A 14,624-nucleotide genomic window follows, 5' to 3' on the forward strand; every position below is an offset into this window, starting at 1 on the left:
TTGCCAGGGTTCAGCTTGAGGTGGTGATCCGTCATCCATACTGATATGTCTGCCAGACATGCAGAGATGCGATTCGCCACCTGGTTATCAGAAGGGGGAAAGGAGAAGATTAGTTGTGTATCGTCAGCGTAGCAATGATATGAAAGGCCATGTGAGGATATGACAGAGCCAAGTGACTTGGTGTATAGGGAGAAAAGGAGAGGGCCTAGAACTGAGCCCTGGGGGACACCAGTGGTGAGAGCACGTGGTGCGGAGACAGCTTCTCGCCACGCCACTTGGTAGGAGCGACCGGTCAGGTAGGACGCAATCCAGGAGTGAGCCGCGCCGGAGATGCCCAGCTCGGAGAGGGTGGAGAGGAGGATCTGATGGTTCACAGTATCAAAGGCAGCAGACAGGTCTAGAAGGACAAGAGCAGAGGAGAGAGAGTTAGCTTTAGCAGTGCGGAGAGTCTCCGTGACACAGAGAAGAGCAGTCTCAGTTGAATGACCAGTCCTGAAACCTGATTGGTTTGGATCAAGAAGGTCATTCTGAGAGAGATAGCAAGAGAGTTGGCTAAAGACGGCACGCTCAATAGTTTTGGAAAGAAAAGAAAGAAGGGATACTGGTCTGTAGTTGTTGACATCAGTGGGGTCGAGTGTTGGTTTTTTGAGAAGGGGAGCAACTCTCGCTCTCTTGAAGACGGAAGGGACATGGCCAGCGGTCAAGGATGAGTTGATCAGCGAGGTGAGGTAGGGGAGAAGGTCACCGGAGATGGTCTGGAGAAGGGAGGAGGGGATGGGGTCAAGCGGGCAGGTTGTTGGGCGGCCTGCAGTCACAAGTCGCAGGATTTTATCTGGAGAGAGAGGGAGAAAGAAGTCAAAGCATAGGGTAGGGCAGTGTGAGCAGGACCAGCAGTGTCATTAGACTTAACAAACGAGGATCGGATGTCGTCAACCTTCTTTTCAAAGTGGTTGACGAAGTCATCCACAGAGAGAGAGGAGGGGGGAGGAGGATTCAGGAGGGAGGAAAATGTGGCAAAGAGCTTCCTAGGGTTAGAGGCAGATGCTTGGAATTTAGAGTGGTAGAAGGTGGCCTTAGCAGCAGAAACAGATGAAGAAAATGTAGAGAGGAGGGAGTGAAAAGATGCCAGGTCGGCAGGGAGTTTAGTTTTCTTCCATTTCCGCTCCGCTGCCCGGAGCTCTGTTCTGTGAGCTCGCAATGAGTCATCAAGCCACGGAGCTGGAGGGGAGGACCGAGCCGGCCGGGAGGATAGGGGACACAGAGAGTCAAAGGATGCAGAAAGGGGAGGAGAGGAGGGTTGAGGAGGCAGAATCAGGAGATTGGAGGGAGAAGGATTGAGCAGAGGGAAGAGATGATAGGATGGAAGAGGAGAGAGTAGTGGGAGAGAGAGAGCGAAGGTTGCGGCGGCGCATTACCATCTGTGTAGGGGCAGAGTGAGTAGTGTGGGAGGAGAGCGAGAGAGAAAAGGAAACAAAGTAGTGGTCGGAGACATGGAGGGGAGTTGCAGTGAGATTAGTAGAGGAGCAGCATCTAGTGAAGATGAGGTCAAGCGTATTGCCTGCCTTGTGAGTAGGGGGGACGGTGAGAGGGTGAGGTCAAAAGTGGAGAGGAGTGGAAAGAAGGAGGCAGAGAGAAATGAGTCAAATGTGGACATAGGGAGGTTGAAATCCCCCAAAACTGTGAGGGGTGAGCCATCCTCAGGGAAGGAACTTATCAAGGCGTCAAGCTCATTGATGAACTCTCCAAGGGAACCTGGAGGGCGATAGATGACAAGGATATTAAGCTTAAATGGGCTAGTGACTGTGACAGCATGGAATTCAAATGAGGAGATAGACAGATGGGTTAGGGGAAAAATTGAGAATGTCCACTTGGGAGAGATGAGGATTCCTGTACCACCACCCCTCTGACCAGATGCTCTCGGGGTATGCGAGAACACATGGTCAGACGAGGAGAGAGCAGTAGGAGTAGCAGTGTTTTCAGTGGTGATCCATGTTTCCGTCAGCGCCAGGAAGTCGAGGGACTGGAGGTTGGCATAGGCTGGGATGAAGTCAGCTTTGTTGGCAGCAGAACGGCAGTTCCAGAGGCTGCCTGCGACCTGGAACTCCACGTGGGTGGTGCGTGCAGGGACCACCAGGTTAGAGAGGCAGCAGCCACGCGGTGTGGTGCGTTTGTGTAGCCTGTGCAGAGAGGAGAGAACAGGGATAGGCAGAGGCATAGTTGACAGGCTGTAGCAAATGGCTACAAAAATGCAGAGGAGATCGGAATGAAATGAGCTAAGCATCTGGGAGCAGAGAGAGCAGGGCCTCCCTCACCAAAAACTTCTACCTCAGAAACTAAAATTGTTTCACTGAACCACCCGAACAAAAACTCTCCCAACTTCCACCTTTAGAAATCAGAATTGTTGTGAACCACAGCGGTTCAATGTTTAAAGGAATAGACTCAACCCACTTTATTCAACTATGACACCATAGCTAACTAGCAAGCTAGCATCCAATAACAATAACACACCGTATAGCACCAACACTTGGTCACAACAAACCACCAATAGTGTGATAACACACTAAACAGATCATTCGTGTCTGTGTCAAGTTCCTTTCATGACGCAGCAATGATTAGACGTTGGCTAGCTTTATCACTCATATGGTGCCTTCAGAAGGTATTCATACCCCTTGACTTATTCCACATTTTGTTGTGTTACAGCCTGAATTCAAAATGGATGAAATCAATATTTTTCCTCACCCATCTACTCGTAGTGGCAAAGTGAAAACATGTTTTCAGAAAGTTTTGCAAATGTATTGAAAATGAAATACAGAAATATCTCATTTACATAAGTATTCACACACCTGTGTCAATACTGTGTAGATCACCTTTGGGAGCGATTACAGCTGTGGGTCTTTCTGGGTAAGTCTCTAAGAGCTTTCCACACCTGGATTGTGCAACATTTGCCCATTATTATTTTCAAAATTCTTCAAGCTCTGTCAAATTGGTTGTTGATCATTGCTAGACAACCATTTTCAGGCGGCAGGTAGCTTAGTGGTTAAGAGCGTCTGCTAAATGACCAATTTATTTTTTATTTATAGTTTTTCAAGTAGATTTAAGTCAAAACTTTAACTCGGCCACTTAGGAACATTCACTGTCTTCTTGCTAAGCAACTCCAGTAGATTTGGCCTTGCGTTTTAGGTTATTGTCCTGCTGAAAGGTGAATTCATCTCCCAGTGTCTGGTGGAAAGCAGACTGAACCAGGTTTTCCGCTAGGATTTTGCCTGTGCTTAGCTCCATTCCGTTAATTTTTTATCATGAAAAACTCCCCAGTCCTTAACTATTATAAGCATACCCAGAACATGATGAAGCCACCACAATGCTTGAAAATTTGGAGAGTAGTACTCAGTAATGTGTTGTATTGGATTTGACCCAAATATAACACTTTGTTTTCAGGACAAAAATTTAATGGCTTTGCCATATTTTTAGCAGTATTACTTTAGTGCCTTGTTGCAAACAGGATGCGTGTTTTGGAATATTTTTATTATGTACAGGCTTCCTTCTTTTCACTCTGTCAATTAGGTTAATATTGTGGAGTAACTACAATGTTGTTGATCCATCCTCAATGTTCTCCTATCACAGCCATTAAACTCTATCTGTTTTAAAGTCACCATTGGCTTCAAGGTGAAATTCATGAGCGGTTTCCTTCCTCTCCTGCAACTGAGTTACGAAGGATGCCTGTATCTTTGCAGTGACTGGGTGTATTACTACACCATCCACAGTGTAATTAATAACTTCACCATGCTCAAAGGGATATTCAAAGTCTGCTTTTTTTTACCCATCTACCAATGGGTGCCCTTCTTTGTGAGTCATTGGAAAACCTCCCTGGTCTTTGTGGCTGAATCTGTACAGATAATTGTATGTGTGGGGTACAGAGATGAGGTGGTAGTCATTCAAAAATCATGTTAAACACTATTTTTATTTTTGTATTTTACCCTTATTTTACCAGGTAAGTTGGCTGAGAACACATTCTCATTTACAGCAACGACCTGGGGAATAGTTACAGGGGAGAGGAGGGGGGATGAATGAGCCAATTGGAAGCTTGTATCGATGCAACTTATTATGTGACCTGTTAAGCACATTTTTACTCCTGAACTTATTTAGGCTTTACCATAACAAAGGGGTTGAATACTTTGACATTATGGGGTATTGTATGTAGGCCAGTAAAAAAAACAAATTAACATTTAATATATTTTAAATTCAGGAAGTAACACAACAAAATTTGGTGTCACGGATTCAGCCGAGGTTGCTCCTCCTCCTTGCTCGGGCAGGCTTCGGCGTTCGTCGTCACCGGAGTACCAGCTGCTACCGATCGATGTTTCTATGTTCTACTTGTTTTGTCTTCATTGTACACACCTGGTTCCCATTATGTCTATGATTTGTTCCCTATTTAACCCTCTGGCTCCCACTGTGTTGTGTGCGTGTTTGTTCTATGTTTGGTGTTATCGACTGGTGAGCAGGATTGTCCTCCCTGCGTGGAGTTTATGTTCATTTGTTATTTACGAGTAAAGTACGTTGTCTACTAGCTCTGTGTCCTGCGCCTGACTCCGTCCTACCGCTACACACTGACGCCTGACATTTGGAGAAACTCAAGAGGTGTGAATACTTTCTGAAAGCGCTGTATATCATAAATTATGCTATTTAGGCCTATAATAATATAATAGCCATAATTTTCATCATTAGCCATAAGTTCCAAAGACTGGACCTATAAGTGTGTATAAGCGATCATACAAGAGGTTTTGCAATGATTCCCATGTCGAAGATGTGAAAAATATTTGTTGGTCTGATGTGTGTAATGAGGAACAATTTGAAGCATTTATGAAATAGCTTCTTCCGACTACTGATAGGCATGCGCCCATCACGAAACTGACAGTAAGAACTGCCAAATCCCCATGGATAGATGAGAAATTTAAAAACTGTATGGAGAGTGATAAGGCAACGGGAATAGCAAATATGTCTGTCAACACACCAGATTGGCAAACATACAGTAAATTGAGAAATCATGTAACTAAACAAAAAGAAGAAGAAACTATACTATGGAACAAAGATAAATAGTATACAGAATGATAGTAAAAAGCTCTGCAGTAGGCCACCTTAAAAATTACAATAAAAAGCTCCATCCTGAGCTCCATCTTTCATTGAGGCAGATGGCTTGTTCATAACAAAACCCTTTGATATTGCCAAACACTTTAATAACTTTTTTGTTGACAAGATTAGCAAACTTAGGCATGACATGCAAACAACAAATGCTGAGCCTTCATATTCATGCATAACCAACCAAATAATGAAAGACAAGCACTGTAGTTTTGAATTCCGCAATGTTAGTGTGGGAAAGGTGAACAAATTATTGCTGTCTATCAATAAGTACAAACCACCTGGTACCAACAACCCGGACAGCCGACCAATCAGCCTGTTACCGGTGCTTAGCAAACTTTTGGAAAAAATTGTTTTAGACCAAATACAATGTTATTGTACAGAAAACTAATTAACAGACTTTCAGCATGCTTATATGGAAGGGCACTCAACATGCTTGGCACTGACACAAATGACTGATGATTGGCTGAAATAAATTAATAAGAAGAAGATTGTGGGAGCTGTTTTATTAGACTTCAGTGCAGCTTTTGATATCATTGATCATAATCTATTGCAAAAAACGTGTGTTATGGATTTACATTCTCTGCTTTATTTTACATTTTAGTCATTTAGCAGACGCTCTTATCCAGAGCGACTTACAGTTAGTGAATACATATTTTTTTTATACTGGCCCCCCGTGGGAATCGAACCCACAACCCTGGCATTGCAAACACCATGCTCTATCAACTGAGCTACATCCCTGCCGGCCATTACCTCCCCTACCCTGGACAACGCTGGGCCAATTGTGCGCCGCCCATGAGTCTCCCGGTCGCGGCCGGCTGCGACAGAGCCTGGATTCGAACCAGGATCTCTAGTGGCACAGTTAGCACAGCGATGCAATGCCTTAGACTACTGCGCCACTCAGGAGCCCCTTTATCATGGATTGAGAGTTACCTATCTAATAGAACACAGAGGGTTTTCTTTAATTTAAGCCTCTAATGCACATTTCGGTTGAGTGTGGTGTACCGCAGGGCAGCCGGCTTGGGCCAGTATTGTTTTCTGTTTTTACTAATGACCTTCTACTGTGTCTATGTACACTGATGACTCAACAGTATAGACGTCAGCTACAACAGTAAAATAAATAACTGACACCCTTAACATAGAGCTCCAGTCAGTTTTAGAATGCGTAACTAGCAATAGGCTGGTGCTAAATATCAAAAAAACTAAAAGCATCATTTTTGGGACAAATCACTCACTCAACACTTAACCTTATCTAGATCTATTATTGAATAATGTGACGATTGAGCAAGTTGAGGAGACTAAACCGCCGGGTGTAAACCCTAGAGAGCAAGCTGGCATGCTCAAAACAGGCCTTAGTTTTGTTGCACCTGGACTACTGCCCAGTTGTGTGGTCAGGTGCGGCAAAAAAGGACAAAGGCAAATTGCAGTTGGTCCAGAACAGAGCAGCACATTTTGCACTTAGATGTACACAGAGGGTGAATGTCAATAACATGCACGTCAATCTCTCCTGTCTCAAAGTTGAGGAGAGATTGACTGCATCACTATTGGTCTTTGTGCGAGTTGTTGAAGGTACCGAACTGTTTGTTCAAGCAGTTGGCACACAGTTTGGACACTCATCGGTACCACACAAGACATGCAACCAGAGGTCTCTTCACAGTCCCCAGGTCCAGAACATTGTCTGGAAAATGCACAGTATTAAATAGAGCCATGACTACATGGAACCTTCTGCCACCTCAGGTAACTCAAGCTAGCAATAAAACCTGATAAAGAAATTGATAAAAGAACACCTTACAACAGGGACTGTGAGGAGACACACAAAATGTTTTATGTATTTTGCATTGCATTATGTATTGCGTTATGTGATGTGTGGTTGTCTCGCCTGGCTATCTTGAGATGAATGCACTAGCTGTGGGTCGCTCTGGATGGGAGCATCTACTAAATAACTAAATTGTGATTTAAATGTAGTGCTATGTGTATTTTATCTGTTGTGTTTTGATTTTTGTTTTGACCTCGTGGTTGCGTTGACAACCAAAAACGATTCAATATCACTTTTGAAATATAAGAAATAGCCTATTACCTTGTTAACAAATTCTATTTTTTACATTTGAGTCATTTAGCAGATGCTCTTATCCAGATCGACTTACAGTTAGTGAGTGCATACATTTTCACACTGGCCCCCCGTGGGAAACGAACCCACAACCCTGGCGTTGCAAGCGCCATTCTCTACCAACTGAGCTACCGGGGACTATATGTTGGATTCATGTCTCCAACTCAACCGAAAATACAAGTCAAAGAATGGGAAGCTAGTATGCTCATATGGAACTATCCAAGCAGTAGATACATCTCCTTTAAATGTTGGTATTTGGTTATGCTGTCAACCAAACACAATTCAAAATTACTTTTGCAATACAATAAATAGCCTAAAGTTAAGGCTATCTTACAAACTAATGTAACATTCAACCTTAAAGTGAGTAATACATCCATGGCCACATTTTGAGGTTACTGTAACTATCGATTTCTTCTTATGTAATTAAATAAAGCTATGTTCAAGATAGCATGCATAGGTCATCGAAGGTCTGTTGAGATCTTCACAATTGCTGTAATAATCTGTGCAGAATCTCAAACGCCATTGGTCACTTGCACCATATACTTTGAATGTAATCTCAACTGCATTCCAGGTCAACCTCCCGAGTGGCGCAGTGGTCTAAGGCACTGCATCGCAGTGCTAGCTGTGCCACTAGAGATCCTGGTTTGAATCCAGGCTCTGCTGTAGCTGGCCGCAACCGGGAGACCAATGGGGCGGCGCACAATTGGCCCAGCGTCGTCCAGGGTAGGGGAGGGAATGGCCGGCAGGGAGGTAGCTCAGTTGATAGAGCATGGCGTTTGCAACGCCAGGGTTGTGGGTTCGATTCCCACGGGGGGCCAGTATGAAAAAAAAAAAAAAAAGATGAATGTATGCACTAACTGTAAGTCGCTCTGGATAAGAGCGTCTGCTAAATGACTAAAATGTAATTTGGATCTGCTATTAGATGAAGCACTGTGATAACACATTCATCTAATGCAAATGTCAAACTCATTCCATGTTGAAATTACGTAGTGTGCCCAGCATCTTCGAGTGAACTGTATAGTTACCACCCATGACTGTATTTGTTAGTGACAAAGACATGGTTGTTGTATTCTTTCATTTCAAGTCCTGTGGCCAAGACCAAATGAGTTCCTAGGCTAATGTTATCATTAAAATTGAACTCTTTATGACAATCCATTACATATCTCATAAGGCCTTATTTTACCCTAACACAGTGGCCTGAACCTAATGGTTTACAGGCCACATCAGGCCTGCAAGTGGGGTTGCAAAATTCCAGTAACTTTCCCCAAATTCCCAAAAATCCTGGTTAAAAGGATTCTGGATTTACTACGTCAATTTCTCTCATTTCCAGGAATATTCTAACTGGGATTTCTGGAAAACCTGGGAAATTTGGGAAAGTTACCAGAGTTTGAAACCCTACCTGCTGGCTTGCAAAGTGATGTGTAATTCCTATCAGAATCCAGCCAGTTAAGATATCCAACAGTTGGAATTTTTATTCACCCACAACCTGCATTAAGAATGACTGCCAGGGTTAGGACCAATGTGAGGAGACGACCTAAGCCATTTAAACTGGAACAACCATTTCAGTAATGGGTGCAACAAAAAATCTAACTAACTGATCAGATTAGTTTAGACAAATGTATGTTATTTATATTTGTGCAACATAAGATTAATCAATCAATATACATGCAAAAACACATATCAAAAACATATTTTTAAAACAATCTACCTGCAGTAGAGCATGCTGGGAAATATGATAATGATTATGGTTCAAATTTGCCTTTTTAGGGTACCAGTGACAAAGCCGTTCGTTTATTTTAGGTCGCAAAAATTCATAGTTGTACCTTATGGTAGATACAAATATGTACCTTTCTTCAATACATAGCTTTTCTGCTAAGCAAAGGTACAGATCAGTACCATCGAGTTGAGGGTACACAAAATACATTTGTACCCTGGGAAAGAGAAATGTATTGTAAATTGAGAGTGAGAGTGTGATGATTGTACCTTTTTTATATAAAAAATATTGGGTACAAACATGTACCATTATACTAGATTATCCGCACATGTCCCCTAAAAGGTACCGAACAGTACCGTGTGAGATCATATGTGTACCTCTGAAGGTACATTATGTGTATTTTGATGTTATTGTACCCCAGGGAACAATACTTGACCCTTATTTCTAAGAGTGTACAGATCGGACATATTTGTAGGCCGTACTTACATATTGAATGCCTGTGATATACAAGAAATACTGCCTCATGATATCTCAGTCACAAAATTACCTGTTTCCACTTTGTCACACTCCTGTCCATCACCACCATTGCCTGATTGGCAACATTGACCTTGATGGTTAGCCCATCAATAGCATCCCTTTTATTGTTGTAGTCCATATGTTTCTTCATTGCCAACTTGTCAAACATGAGCGCCACATTTCTCTCATTCCTCATCAGTCAACCTGGTCTCAGAGCATTTTATATTATTCTGTACGTAAATCTGAGATACTCCATTTAGTATGATGTTACGTTTCGTATGATATGTATTCATTTGTGGATGTCAATCACCCATTTCGCATGATATGTTACGAATTACAATTCGTATTATATGTTACGAATTAGCAAAACATACAATATGTTACAAATTTGCGAAAACGTGTGATATGTTACGAATTCTAGCTAAGTGGCTAGGTGGCTAATGTTAGCTAGGCTAGGGGTTAGGGTTAAGTTTAGGAGGTAGGTTAAAGGGTTAAGTTTAGGGTTAAGGGAAGGGTTAGCTAGAATGGTTAAGGTTAGGGTTAGGTGAAGGGTTACCTAAAAGGGTTAGGGTTAGCGGAAGGGTTAGCTAACATGCTAAGTACAGCGCATACACTTTATCCACATTTTGTTACGTTATAGCCTTATTCTAAAATGGATTAAACAGATGTCTTTCCTCATCAATCTACACACAATACCGCATAATGACGAAGCAAAAACTGTTTTTTAGAAATGTTTGCAAATGTATAAATAAATAAAAACTGATATCACATTTACATACAGTGAGGGAAAAAAGTATTTGATCCCCTGCTGATTTTGTACGTTTGCCCACTGACAAAGAAATGATCAGTCTATAATTTTAATGGTAGGTTTATTTGAACAGTGAGAGACAGAATAACAACCAAAAAATCCAGAAAAATGCATGTAAAATATTTTATAAATTGATTTGAATTTTAATGAGGGAAATAAGTATTTGACCCCTCTGCAAAACATGACTTAGTACTTGGTGGCAAAACCCTTGTTGGCAATCACAGAGGTTGGACGTTTCTTGTAGTTGGCCACCAGGTTTGCACACATCTCAGGAGGGATTTTGTCCCACTCCTCTTTGCAGATCTTCTCCAAGTCATTAAGGTTTCGAGGCTGACGTTTGGCAACTCGAACCTTCAGCTCCCTCCACAGATTTTCTATGGGATTAAGGTCTGGAGACTGGCTAGGCCACTCCAGGACCTTAATGTGCTTCTTCTTGAGCCACTCCTTTGTTGCCTTGGGTGTGTGTTTTGGGTCATTGTCATGCTGGAATACCCATCCACGACGCATTTTCAATGCTCTGGCTGAGGGAAGGAGGTTCTCACCCAAGATTTGACGGTATATGGACCCGTCCATCGTCCCTTTGATGCGGTGAAGTTGTCCTGTCCCCTTAACAGAAAAACACCCCCAAAGCATAATGTTTCCACCTCCATGTTTGACAGTGGGGATGGTGTTCTTGGGGTCATAGGCAGCATTCCTCCTCCTCCAATCACGGCGAGTTGAGTTGATGCCAAAGAGCTCCATTTTGGTCTCATCTGACCACAACATTTTCACCCAGTTCTCCTCTGAATCATTCAGATGTTCATTGGCAAACTTCAGACGGGCATGTTTATGTGCTTTCTTGAGCAGGGGGACCTTGCGGGCGCTGCAGGATTTCAGTCCTTCACGGCGTAGTGTGTTACCAATTGTTTTCTTGGTGACTATGGTCCCAGCTGCCTTGAGATCATTGACAAGATCCTCCCGTGTAGTTCTGGGCTGATTCCTCACCGTTCTCATGATCATTGCAACTCCACGAGGTGAGATCTTGCATGGAGCCCCAGGCTGAGGGAGATTGACCGTTATTTTGTGTTTCTTCCGTTTGCGAATAATCGCACCAACTGTTGTCACCTTCTTACCAAGCTGCTTGGCGATGGTCTTGTAGCCCATTCCAGCCTTGTGTAGGTCTACAATCTTGTCCCTGACATCCTTGGAGAGCTCTTTGGTCTTGGCCATGGTGGAGAGTTTGGAATCTGATTGATTGATTGCTTCTGTGGACAGGTGTCTTTTATACAGGTAACAAGCTGAGATTAGGAGTACTCCCTTTAAGAGTGTGCTCCTAATCTCAGCTCGTTACCTGTATAAAAGACACCTGAGAGCCAGAAATCTTTCTGATTGAGAGGGGGTCAAATACTTATTTCCCTCATTAAAATGCAAATCAATTTATAACATTTTTGACATGCGTTTTTCTGGATTTTTTTGTTGTTATTCTGTCTCTCACTGTTCCAATAAACCTACCATTAAAATTATAGACTGATCATTTCTTTGTCAGTGGGCAAATGTACAAAATCAGCAGGGGATCAAATACTTTTTTCCCTCACTGTAGTATTAAAGGGAGTGTTCCGGATCTACGTACAGAATAATACTAAATACTCTGTGACCAGGTTGCATCAGTAGTTCCATCATTTCAATGAATGAACAAGAGGAAAAACTAATATCTTATCTTATGTCCAGACCAGTGGAGGCTGCTGAGGGGAGGACGGCTGGAATGGAGTGAATGGAATGGGATCAAACCATGTGTTTGATGTATTTGATACCATTCCACTCATTTCGCTTCAGCCATTACCACAATGTCATCCTCCCCAATTAAGGTGCAACCAACCTCCTGTGGTCCAGACCATTTACTCATGTAGGGGGCCACCAATAATATTAAACTGGTTATGGTGGTCACTCAGGGATACAATAATAGGGTGAAGTACCAAGAATAAAGTCTGCCACAAACTCCATTATTTAAGTACAAAGTTAGCTGTGTCAGTGAATAATAGCCTGTTCTGCTGACAAAGGAAAATAACTGGGGGAGGTTGCTGTGCACAGCACAGAATACACATTCTATGGCCTACCTAAAGCGTTAGTCAGTCGAGCGTTCCTTGTCTTCATTACAAGAACATTCAGTCATCATACCCCTAAAACAAAACAAAATGTTCACTTTGTGCCAAAATGCCCAGTTTTCTATTGCACCATGACAACTTTGGTAAGCACACAGGCTTTAGTTTACACAAGCACCCACACACTCACATGGTCTCCATGCAGATAGTATCCCACAGGCCTCATTCAAGAAACTGGCATCCTGTCAAGGACACAAGATGACATGAGCAAATGTTTCATGTTACAAAAATAGCTCTTGCAAACCCAAATTTTTATGTTGAAGGTTATTATGACAACACATTGTGATTAAGCCTACTGGATTGGCCTTATCAAAATAAAACAAAAAACAAAATAAGAATTCTTGTTTTGCCTCTTGACAAATAGAAAAATATGCTTTATTGTCACGTACAACGTATAGGTGCCGTGAAATGTGTTGTTATAAATATTTTACCTGTCCATGTTGAACTTGTAACCTGAGAAAGTGGATCTTGATTGCAATAACTTTCCCTTTTATCTACCTAATGTCTGTGAAACAATGAAATGTGTGTTCTGCACAATGTTAATTTTTACTTTTAACAATGTCAAACAATGTCTCCATCCATCATTTGATAATTTGAGTGTGTTGTGTTTAAAGTTCCTGTAGGGTGTGACTAAAGCCATGTTTTCATTCACCACCCTGAACATAAATAATGTAAATGTTATTCAATAGCATTGCATACAATTTCCTCAGTAGCGAATCAGATAAAGACCATGACTCACCAGCTCTGAAAACCAATAGGTTAGAGGTGAAAATTGTTGGGAAACATAGCAATAAAAAAACATAAAACATTGGTTCCACATCCTTTGAAATGAATGCATAAAGAGATTATGTAACCATCACATGATTATGTTAAACAACACATTTGTGAGGAGATGCATTAGCCAAGCGGGTTTGAACCTCAGCGGTAGGGGAGAGTGGGGTAAGTCGTGCCAAAGGGTTAGTTGTGCCACCCCTTGATTCTAGGAAACCATACACCAAATTAATAATGTAGAGGTCATCATTGCATTGAGTCTGTGAAGGCAGAAACCACATGGAAAATGTGGTAAGCAAGTTAGGTCTAAAAAACGGATTTAACCTAGTCAAAATAATGTATTGTGTTATAGGTTTCATGATGCTTGTATCTCAACCAAAGTAGATAGTTTTAAGACTGTTCTGTACATCAGTTGGGATCTCTATAAGCTACAATATGAGGTCCTAAACCTAGCATGAAATCAGAGGCAGCTGGTGGGAGGAACTATAGGAGGATGGGCTCATTGTAATGGCTGGAATGGCATTAATGGAATGGAGTCAAACAAATGGTTTCCATATGTTTTTTTAGTACTATTATTATAAATTTTTTTAGGGGGTAGATCAGCTTTAATATTGCAGATAGATTGTAACTTCCATCAATGTAATTGTCTGCATCACTTCCAATCCCCCTTATGTTTTTTTCCCCTTGCAAATATATATATACATACATTTACATTTTAGTCATTTAGCAGACGCTCTTATCCAGAGCAACTTACAGTTAGTATTGTATATATATATATATATATATATATATATTTTTTTTTCATACTGGCCCCCCGTGGGAATAGAACCCACAACCCTTGCGTTGCAAACGCCATGCTCTACTAACTGAGCTACATCCCTGCCGGCCATTCCCTCCCCTACCCTGGACGACGCTGGGCCAATTGTGCGCCGCCCCATGGGTCTCCTGGTCGCGGCCGGCTACGACAGAGCCTGGATTTGAACCAGGATCTCTAGTGGCACAGCCTTAGACCACTGCGCCACTCGGGAGACGTACATACACATCCTTTAAAAAAATATATTTCCCTTTATTATCTTCCAACCCCACCTCCCATTTTAGTCATTTAGCAGACGCTCTTATCCAGAGTGACTTACAGGAGCAATTAGGGTTAAGTGCCTTGCTCAAGTGCACATCGGCAGATTTTTCACCTAGTCAGCTCAGGGATTAGAACCAGCGACCTTTCGGTTACTGCCACAAAGCTCTTAACCACTAAGCTACCTGCCACCCCTTCCCTATTTGGAGTAAACTAGTGAACAATAACGCTTAGGCCTCTACTTCCATCTTATACATACTATATACATTTTCCTCTACTTCCTCTACCCTCAACCTCTCCGATCATTTTCATGATGTCCATCCGGTTTGCTTCTATATGCCATATCTTTCTAACTGTGCTCTTTC

Source organism: Coregonus clupeaformis, chromosome 8 (genome assembly GCF_020615455.1).
Source record: "Coregonus clupeaformis isolate EN_2021a chromosome 8, ASM2061545v1, whole genome shotgun sequence".
Lineage (NCBI taxonomy): Eukaryota > Metazoa > Chordata > Actinopteri > Salmoniformes > Salmonidae > Coregonus > Coregonus clupeaformis.